An 8,804-nucleotide genomic window follows, 5' to 3' on the forward strand; every position below is an offset into this window, starting at 1 on the left:
TGAAGTATGTGAAGTCAGCACATCGAACGAGGTTGACTGATGAATATTTGAAAGTAGTTCTCTTGGTTGGATGCAGCAATTCCAAAGCAAATATTGATGATATCTCAAAAGCTAAATATCAGTTTCACAAATCTCACTAACCTTTTTTGCTGCTTAGTTTGTGAGATTCAGATATGTGCGCACTGGGTGTGATTTAACTATCTTATTGCTAAGGTCGCTCGTTATTCTCTCAGTTATCTGGCACGCTGTGAAAAACGTTTGGTGACCCCTGAACTAAACTAAACACCAAAATATAGTTGTAGATGTATTCATTTAACATAATTCCCCCCCCCCCCTCCCCCAGTGGCACAGCACAGCACAGCGGTATATCTGCGGACTTATAACGCTAGAATCATTTTTTCGATACACGTGGTGGGCAGAGCACAGATAGCCCATTGTGTAGCTTTGTGCTTAATTACAAACAACCAACCAACATAATTTCCAAGTTACAATTGCAATCAATGTGTATCCCTCTGGTGGTTGAGGTTATATTATTAGAAAAAAGCGTCTGTGAAAAGTTCGATGATATCATTACTTGTTTAACAACTAATGTCATTTCGTTCGGTTTGATTCATTAAAAATTAATTTATTGCATTTTGGTAAGTATGATATTCCTATGTTATTAGTAAATACTAATTTTTATCTCAAATTATAGTGTACTACTATTAGCTGTCTATTACAAAGTTGAAAAGCTTTGACGTTTGGTGAACTTCAAGTTCATACATGATTACGAGTCTTACTCTTAAGAACAATAAAAACTGAAATTAAACTTAAAGTAACTGAGTTACAAATGTTTGCATTGTAACTTAATTTTGTAAAGGGCCAGTTTTGTGATACGATTATGAAGCAAACAAAGTTACTATACCTAATTAGTCTGAGTTAGCGATATGCGAGTCATACCATTTAATTTAGTAATACTAATAGTACTACTTATAAATATATGTTACACATACACTTTTAAGTTTTAAAGTGTGTATTACTGTTCGTACTACTCTGGCCTAGTCTCTTGTAATTGTATTGTAAGTTGTATGATGTGCCATAACCGTATCTTAGTTTCTTGATTTATTTATGAGGTAATTCAAATTGTAATTTATAGTTGTTCTTAACGTGCTCATTTATTTTTAATCACATGTATAACCTATAGTTTAAGTTATAACCTGTACGTCTAATGCTACTATGAAAGATTTAAACTTAAAGTAATAATATTGATAATATTAACAGTATTAGCAGTATTATTATTAGGACTGCAATAAAAAAACGTAACCCTAGCCAGTGTAGTCCTAAAGTAGGTTATCTTATTAATAGTACTAAATTTGCAAACTGTAGTATATGTGAAAACTTTAGAGGCAAAATGTATTTAAGTTATACTGCAAGCGTTTTTTAATTTTCCAAAAGAATGTTAAATAAGTATATATATATAACAGGAGAGTGATACCTTTTAATTTTATTTATCATGAGCCAACAGTGTTATAACAACACTTGAGGGACAACAAGGACCACTTGGTCAACTGTGGCTGCCTCATTCATCTCATCAAGCATCCATGTGCCTGTATCTAGTTCTGATTTTTGAAGTATTTATTAAGCCTCTTCTTGAACTCTCCCAATCCTGTTGTGTTTAATACATTCGAAGGCATTGTGTTTCAGTGCTAATCTCCCTGTCTCAAAAATAAAATAGCATAATTTTCAGACAATTTCTACCCTATCTATATATCACAGTCCTACCAATCTTGCCATTAAATATATGCATCAGTCCTGTTTATTCCCTTTATAACTCTCAACACTTCAGTTCAATTCCATTTAACCCTTCTTCCCTCAAGATTAAAAAAAAAAAACTTTTAAGGACCTTACTTTTTCCTCATATGACAGCTCATCCATCCCAGAAGCTATCCTATTAGCCTTCTTTTAACCCTTTACAACAACTTAGTATTATTTTTAAAGTAATGGCCCTAACCTGGAGGTTTCTATATAAAGTACAATAATCTACTGTGACTTGTGTTCAATATTTCTGTAGATACAACCCCAAATATTTATTTTCCCACTGGCAACATCATTGCCTGGAGGGCTCAAGAGACTTGTAACCCAAAACAATGAAATGTGTTTCTTCTATATAATTATTAAGTTGATTTTCATCAAGGTAGGAATTATAATGTAAATTAAGGTAACTCGTATTCATTATCTTGCATTTAGTAGCATAATTAAATGGCATTTTGCCAAATGATCCAAATCCTTTTTTAAAACAACAGTACCCTCCTCATTAGCCAACTACACCCACAATTCTAACATATGTAGTAAACTTAAGGCTAATGTTTAGTCTCAGCTGTTTATAGAAAGGAATTATATTGTATTTACATTTTGAGTCTGAGATCAACATTACTATTTTATGCAGTCTGATTTATTCGGAATACATACTCATTTCTATATTGCTGTTTTGTAAGTTTTGCAACTGTTTAATTTTGCAGATCAATAATTTATTAGCATTTATCTTTTCTTTCCGAGATGAAATTTCTTATAAGAGGGTTAACAGTTCTTAATTTAATACTCTGTTTCTGTTATCACCCTTTCCTTATTTTTGGTTTTCCAATTCATCTGTTGTGGGTGGTAACCCAGTTCCTGCTCTCTAGTTTGATCTTCACTAGTTGCTAGGGTCCTTTTTAGACCCATAGCTTATAGCATTATGGTGCAGGTGGATTCCTGTTGTCAATAGTATTTGGGTAATTATGCCCCTATAATTGTCATTAATATAAATTAGAAAAACCAAAGGCACTATCACTGACCCATGAGATACACCATTAGATGCAATTTTCTTAGCCAATAGTCTGTGTGGCACTTTATCAAAATCTCAGTATACCTTCTATTATCAGGTAACAAGTAACATCTTCAGGAAAAGTTAATTGATCACTAAGACATGATTTCCCTTTAGTGTAAAGTTTTATAGCTTTTTTTTTATTAATTATGAAAGCTGAGCATAAAATAAAAAAGAAATTCCAAAACCTACTTACCTCCTCTCATTCTACAGCTATTACTCGACTGCTAGGGTATCTTCCTTTGCCCATCTAAGCATTGGTTCAATTTTTTCTTGCTTGCTCCAGTCTTTTAAACCCCCACTTAATTGCCCTTGGCAATATTTGTCTCATGTCACTCTCCACCTATATTAATTTGCTCTCTATCCTAGTACTGTATATATGCACCTCATTCAGATAATGTTATCACTTTTTCTCGACAAAGCATTCACTAACGATTTTCTCTGTGCTACGATTGCTGGAGATACTTTGAGCAGTTTTCATATTACCTAGTTGATTTTTGTTTTAAAATGTTGTTATTTTTCATTTGGGAAGCTGACATGTGGCAGGAATTCCCAGATTATTATATCCAGCACAGAGGCAAATAAGATCTCTCCTATCCCACCTCTGATTCTAGCATCTCTCAACAGTCTGGGGGAGGGGGAGTCACTCTCAGTTGAGACTGTTGTTGATCTTATTCATAGTGAGATGGAGACATATATTTGGTTCAGTGGTGTTTCTCTGGGGGGCTCTGAGGTTGTAATTGAGGGTGATCCTGGACTTTCTGGAGAGAATTTAGATTTGCTTTTTCCTGTGCCTTTCTAGGATTTGTTTCACCCTATATACAGTGCTGATTTATTTATTATCCCTCTAAACTTTGTTGGAAGACTTTCAAGATCACCAAGTTCATTGATGATGAGCTGGAACAATTGGTAGCATGCACTTTGGTTTGATTTCTACATTCATCCCTATTGTGAGTGGCATTTTGACTTTTATCAGCTCATACAGGGGGCCATAGTGGACCTCAGTTCAAGTGTCCTGACCCCAACATCAGCCTCACAGTCTCTTGGTATCCAGAATAGATTCTATCCAAGGGTTCAGCTACTTGGGTGGAATGCCACCAGTGGCATTAGTGATGAGTGTATGCTTTCAGGGTCTGTGGAGGCTTGACTCTGAGAAGTACTGGATGTGTGGTGTGAGGGATTTATTATTATACATTTATTTTAATATCAATGTTTGTTTAAATGAAATTTATATTTAGAAATGTACATAATGTATAATGTTAAATCTGTATTGTGAAACTCCTGCCTATTCTCTAAAGTTGTAGAAGATTCTCGAGTGTAAGAATCAACAATATATGTGTGTACGTGAGCTCTAGTTTTAGCGTCAGTATTATTACATAAAACTGAAATTTTAAGAAATTCTTCACATGCCTATAAATATAACCAATGTAATTCACCAAAAATGGTATCTATTATTGGTTTGCTATAGTTGGTGTGCTATAAACATTGGAAGCTATAACTGTGATTGTTATAATGCTAATTAGTCAGGAAACTTAAGATATTTGACCATGAACATTTATAAAGTTCAAACATTATAAACCATTTAACTTCAGTGGATTCACATCGGATATTAGTGCTTTTACAAAAACATTACCGAACGTTATTGATGGAAACTCGACCTGTAATTGGTGTGTGATCAGTGAGAACTACAGGGCTAGCTAACTCCCTGTTAAGTGAAATATACCTACGTCAACTCGAAATTAACTCGCTCATCATCAACCCTAGATCAGATATCAAGGAAATTCCAGACTAGAAAGAAGACTTTATATTGCTTGTAAGTTTGTGAAACTTTTGTATGTAAAACATTGTTCGTAATAACTATTTGTAATAGCGGTTATTTTAAATTGTATTGTTGTTTGTATATTAAAACATATTTGTGTTAAAAGAAAAAAGAAAACTGTGTGTATCAATCTTGTTGGCAAATATCATAAATTGGATACCTATCAGCATATTTAACTACTAAATTTAAAGTATCATTTAGCTCAGTTTCAAACCATTTGAAATTATAATACGTAACAGAGGTAAACCTCCACCACAGACCCATGGGCGCTACAGGTCCTTGAGTCAGGATTAGTCATTCAGTTCACATCTTCACCACTATTATTCACCCAACCTGTAGGGTTTTCTTCTCCCACAGATCCTTATCAGAGTTTGGTTGGTCTGGGGGTAGAGAGAGTCGTACCAGTTCTTCCAGGGTTTTATTCTTGTCAGTTTATTGGGCCCAAGAAGACGGAAGATTGGTGTCTAGTCACCAATCTTTCTTGTCTATGTCAGTTCATAGATTTCCCAAGGTTCACAAGTGACTCATTCTTCACTCTGAGTTGGCTTTTTTTACTCTAATTGTGGATGTCCAAGTTCAATGTTGTTGGCTCTCATCTGCACATTGCCATAGTGGTGGCATCCTGCCACTATCAGAATTTTTTAATAGCAAGTGTCAGGTACTGCACTTCAGACCTTTTCACCAATTTGTATGTTACCCAAAGTAATAACTATGACTCATTCAAACCCATTGTTGGGTCCTGTTGATAGTACTAAATTTGCAGCTAAGCCCTGGTATCTGCTTCTGTTGTATCTTCAGGAGTGCCCACCTCTTCCACTTCCTTTTTGGCCAGCTATTTGGAGGCAGGTATGATCTGACATCGTCCACCTGGCTATCTATAAGCTTTAGGCATGGAGTTTATGCAGTTCTTTTCACAATGTCAGGGTTTAATTTCTAAGGTTGCCATGTATTTGTTTCAGTGTTTGTTTAGTCCTGCGATGAACATTTATCAATGGAAATGGCATTGAATTGGCTCTTTGGCAAGGGTTTTTCATCTTCCACAATCGTCCTGTATAAGGTGGCCTAATCGACTACTGTTCAATACTAGAGACAAACATTTTTTGAGCATCCAGTACACCTGGACCCCCTCAAGTTGTTTTGGGTCCTTTGTCCCAAACAACCATTCCAGTTACCTGACTGGTATATTAAGGTAGCATTACATGCCCTTTCTCGACACCTGTTTAAGACCTTAGCCTCATGTGCCATGTATCACCTTTCCCTGAAGGTTTATTTTTTATTGCTGCTGACCTACAGATGTTGCTGATCGAAGTGGTTTGCATTGATTGTGCACAGGCCACTTTTTCCTTCTATCTAAGTCCTCAGACCAGTTCTTCTTCCCTAAGACACTGGCAGCTGTGGAAGGGGATAAATCATTTTCACCGATTCAACTGATCACTATTTCTCACTTCTTTGACTGATCAAATTTCGTTCATTGAAGGTTTTGTTGCCCACACTGATGCCGTTAGAGATGCTAGACAATGACTTTTTATTCCTTGGATCATTTAGTTTCCAGGATTTACCACTGGTTACATTGACGAGGTGGGAACAAAATTGATCCATATTGCTTATTCTGGGTTCTTCTTGAAGGTAAGGATACTTCCACAAGTCATGTGTTAATCATATTCATCACATTTCTATGTCCTTAGAGGCCCAGTTGAATTGCATGCTGGAGAACATTGTGTGAGCTAGTATGTAGACTTCCTCAATACATTTATCTCGCATTATTTTCATGATCTGGCAGTAACTTCATTTTAGGGTTTTCAACTACTCCCTGTAGCTATCTTAACCACTTCTGCTAGATTATACAGAGGGGCGAGTATTTTTATTGCTATGCTCATCTCTTTTTTACCTTTCAGGGTCCCTTACCTCATTTTCACAGGATCATACTCTATGGCAAGTGTTGCCCAAGTAGGTGTGGTTTTATCAAACCAATTATGCACTATCGATCACTAATTCAATATACCTCATCTAGTTTGCAACTGGCTCTTTAGTAATGTGTTCCATAAGACCACCTGAAGGCTGACTGGGTGATATTACTGTACTATGCTGGACCGCCCATCCCTGCTGATTATTGGATTGAATAAATCAAGGTTGGTTTGCTTTTAAAAATTTAGGGAACTCATCATGATTCTGGTGGCTTGGGATGCATCACTCTATGGCTACAGGTTAGGATCCACTCAAAAAAAAATATTGCTGTTCACTTGACCGAGCCACCAACATGGGATATAGGGACCATGGCCCTATAATTCCAACTCTGAGCAGTGGGACCTTGTCTATCTGATTGAGGCATGGCCAGTAGTGATGATAAAACATGTAAAATTCCTCCCACAGTACATGAATTAAGTTCAGGGTGAAGATGCTTTCTGTATGGATAATTCCCTCAATGGCCTCTCCTCCTTATCAATGTGGATTCTAGCTGTAGTGTGTTTTGAAAGTTAACATTTTCTTAAATCGAAAATGTATTTCCAATAATATTCACCCCTCTCACACTCTTCTGCCTTTCTTCCCCACTAAGAGCTGGTGTTAGAGACTGTGGATTGAGTCAGTCTTGAGAAAGTGATAACATTATCTGAATGAGGTGCTTATATACAGTACCAAGATAGACAGTGCATTGAGTAGGTAGGAGAGTGTCATTAGACAAATATTGCCAAGAGCAATTAACCTTATTGCCCCGGGTGTCCATTACTGCATATGACATAAGGTTTAGTGTCTTACATTCAAAATTTTATGAAAATACTTTTTATTTATGTTATACCAGTTAGAATAGCATAAAATCTTAGCTAATGATCCATATTTTAATAGTGTAAAATTTTTAAGTTCTTAGTTCTACAAGGCAATATAAAAAAAATCCTGAATTTCCACTAGTGTGACCCATGTGACACATTTTCTCCTAGCATGTCATCATCTCTATTTTATCCACCACCCCTCAAAAAGTATGAAATTAAATGTGACTTACTCTATAAAATCATTATTGCTCAGACAAACGATAATTTTTATAGTCTTTAATTTTGTTTCATTACAGAGCTATCGATTAGAAAATCAGACCCCTCCTGCCACACCCACCTGTCACATCCTCTCTTTCACAATTCGTTGATAGTTCTCTCTTACATTTCATTATATATCATCTATAACCAATTGAAAGTCAAGGTTTTCATCTATCAAATGACCTATTGTATAACATTGTATTCTGAACAGAATATTGTCAATTGCACTCACAGTACAAGATTTGTTCCTATGGGAAAGTTAACAACTTGCTTGGATGAATTTATAATGGCTCTTGTCGCATTATTAGAAAGCCAGGAAAATTTTGAGAGTTAGGGGAATTTGTCCACTTTTTGCATGTTATTAGTTTATAGTCTTTGGTGCATTATTTAATAAAATAGAAATTATTAAGTGCATAACTATCATTACTATAAAAATCAGGCTTAACTGTACTCGACAGTTGAGGGCAAGAAAAAAGAAGATTGGGTAGGTACTTTATTTCTTGTTTATTATTTATTTATTATTATAAAAGTAACTAGAATCTAAAAATATAGATCTTTTTAAATTATTTAAGACTAGATTAAGTAAAATAACTAATCATAATAATAATATAATTAAAATGGTTCAGGAGGCATGCACGCGAGCAGCTCGTGGGTAATGTAATTTGATAGTGTAACATGAGCTGCACATTCCTCGAGTGATCTACAGCTTATAATGGCACAGATAGTAGTTAGACACAGTTCAAAGGGCAATAAAACAATAAAATTTAATTAAATAAATGTATACCTTTACAAACTTAGAGCCACTTAGGATAAACGATTGTAGTTTCATGTTACAATTTGAAGTCATTCTAGAAAGAAAAAAAAAAAGGGTAATTTAGGTTTATTTCGATTTTGTTTTTGGTGGTTACGAGGTCGGTGGAATTGATGATCCTGTTTTGAGATAGGGTAGAGAAAATAACAAAATAAATAGTTTTACTGAAAAAAACGTTTGAAATGCATTTAGGAGGTTTTAGAAATCACACAAAATAATTTTGAGATAAAAAAGTATTTTTAATTTTAACATGAAAATTACTTTGCACATGAACTATTCACAACAAATACTCAATATATTCATGGACAA

The 8,804-nt window shown here is 35.1% G+C and overlaps 1 protein-coding gene across 3 annotated transcripts in view; it reads left to right on the forward strand.

The window, feature by feature from the left end:
- Positions 1 to 454: 454 nt before the first annotated feature.
- The window catches only part of LOC106474720 (casein kinase II subunit beta), a 22,700-nt gene continuing 14,350 nt past the window's right edge, over positions 455 to 8,804 (forward strand). Inside the window, exon 1 of one of the 3 annotated variants that reach the window (XM_013935409.2) lies at positions 455 to 638. The gene's annotated coding sequence lies outside the window, so the exon portion shown is untranslated. Of the gene's footprint in view, positions 639 to 1,091; positions 1,113 to 4,620; positions 4,656 to 8,804 lie in introns of those variants that run through there. The other 2 variants (XM_022403019.1, XM_022403018.1) reach the window with 2 other exon arrangements.

Source organism: Limulus polyphemus, unplaced genomic scaffold (assembly GCF_000517525.1).
Source record: "Limulus polyphemus unplaced genomic scaffold, Limulus_polyphemus-2.1.2 Scaffold7594, whole genome shotgun sequence".
Lineage (NCBI taxonomy): Eukaryota > Metazoa > Arthropoda > Merostomata > Xiphosura > Limulidae > Limulus > Limulus polyphemus.